We start from the raw sequence: 2,560 nt of genomic DNA, 5'->3' as shown, positions 1-2,560 counted from the left end.
CTAGATAGAAGGGGATATAAAGACATTTTTTGATAATTTTGTGATCAATTGTCTTAATCTCATACAATAAAAAAGTTGTGTGTCATCAAATTTTTTTTCTTTAACCAAGTGTCTTAAATTTGTCTTAAAATATTGTCTCTATAAGACAATATGTAACAAAAGTAATTTTTTCTTGTAAGAGACAATTTCACCATTGTCTCTTTAGAGATAATGTTTCTTCAATCCCTACTTGAGAGACAATACATGTTTATTGTCACTCTTGAGATATTATTAAAAAAATCTATTAAAAAATATTTTAAATTGATATTCTTTTCCTATGATTTCAACATCCAACATTTGTAGAAAATTTCAATACAAATATGTTAGAAACAATAGTCGATGAAGATAACTGACGGGATGAATGAGTTATCCTATAATTAAAAGATTTATTCACCTTAAACAATCTTAACCACTCAACCAAAGTAAATAGCTACCATAAAAATATGCACATATACAATTACATGAGATATGTTGCCTAGGGAAACCCTTGATCAAAGGAAAAACCCTAGTAGTGATGCCCACAAGATGATGTACTAATAATTATTCCTTGTTAGAGGATGGACCCTATTAAGAGTCTATTACAACATTTAGAATATATGAGTCCCTATTAGGAGACTTTGAAACCATGTTAGGAGTTGTGCCAACCTTGTTAGGAGTTGTAGTACAATCTATGCAAGAAGAGCCCACTGCCCAAACATACAATTTCAACTAAAAGAAGACCTCACCACTCAAACATGGAATTTACTGTTATGTTCCTCTTTCCTTTATCCTATCAACCAAAAAATCACTATTATACCTTGTAGACTAGGTCACAAACCTTAGATCCAAATATTAGACCTTAGATCACACAATAAAACCTTGGTAATGAAGTTTCCTTTACTTCCACTCTGCTCTACTCAAGTTTTCATTCTGCTCTCTCTACTGCTTACAATCACTTCTGACAGATACAACTCCATACTATATGACAAAGGAAAATGTCCTTCCTTTATACCAAGTCCATCAAACAATTTCCTAACTGAGTTGTTGGACCTTCTCAATTAATCATTATAGGACCACATTAAGAACATGTTACATTTAGCAATATCATTGATCTTATGACTTGAAAATTGAATATCTTTCTGTACACGTGTCATTATGACAAGTAAACTTGACCACATCATCTCTAGAATGTTTTCTTCACATCTTTAACTTTTCCTTTCTCTAAATAAAAAATCTACTAATAGATATAACAAGTTTACCAGAACATGCCTCTGTAATCTATCTCAGAACAGTCATCACCAAAACTTACATAACTTCTTCCAAACATAACATTTCTTCATCCGATGTTAACTACATGTACTAGATACTCAGAATATCTCCCATATTCTCAGATAGTGGGAATACTCAACTAGTGTCTATACCAACTTAATCTTTTCATTGTTCTTTTGTTAGATACCACTTAAGACTGCTATGTTGACATCAATAAAAAACTCATTTATGAATGTAATATATCATTATAGTAACATATCTACAATACTCCCCGATAGGAATTTCATTAGCATTCATGCTTCCAACAATCTTCCCCTTTAGAATTGATGGTAAAATAGATGAAAAACATCTAGTTCCAAGAATACCAACAAAAGACTGTTAATCTTTCTTTTCAAATCCTCTTCATCAATCATTCTCCTCCATTGATATATCTCAATGTGATTTTTGCCAAACTATTATTCCATGTTGTACTTCCTCTTACTTGTTTATCCTCCCTCTAATGATCTTTTTACTCATGATTTTTTTCTTCTCTCCCATGATGCTTTTCATGTCATACTTCTCCCCCATTGATACCAATGTCAAAGGTTTCAGCAAACATCAAACTCTAAAACAACTGATTCATACTAGCTCAAGTGTCCAAAGACACTACTCAAGAAAATATCCAACAAGAGTCCTAGATGACTTTTCCCATCACATATACTCCCCAACATAGGAAGCATCAACATTTAGTCCAGATAAATAATGGTGCTCTGTTACACTAGACTAATGCACTCTTTCATCATCTATTCTAATGTAGGAATGAGCATAACCCCTAGCATACCTCACAAATACTCAAAAGTCTCTTTTCAAAAAGGATTAGTGAATATATCTACAATCTAATCTTTAGTACTCACAAATTCCAATTTAATTTCCTTTTCTGCAAATTTCTATCTCAACATGTGATACTGAATAGAAAATTTTTTGGACTTCAAATGCAACACTATATTCTTAGACATGTTTACTATGCTTGTGTTGTCACAATTTATGAAAATAGGCTCACTAATTTCTATCCTTATATCCTTTAGCATCTACTTCATCCAGATAACTTGATTGCACTTTTTTGTTCCTACAACATATTCTACTTCTATTTTACTTTGTGATACACAATCCTACTTCTTGCTTAGCCAAAAAACAAAATTTCCTCTAAGAAAGAAGACTCCACCACTAGTTCTCTTTCTATCATCCATATTGCCTACCCAATCAACATTAGTATAAGCACTTGAGTAAAATCATT

This window comes from Cupressus sempervirens, chromosome 1 (assembly GCF_028749045.1).
Source record: "Cupressus sempervirens isolate cs-2001-9-10 chromosome 1, ASM2874904v1, whole genome shotgun sequence".
In the NCBI taxonomy this organism is placed as follows: domain Eukaryota; kingdom Viridiplantae; phylum Streptophyta; class Pinopsida; order Cupressales; family Cupressaceae; genus Cupressus; species Cupressus sempervirens.
The sequence above is the reverse complement of the archived record's forward strand: the minus strand, read 5'-3'. Positions refer to the sequence as shown.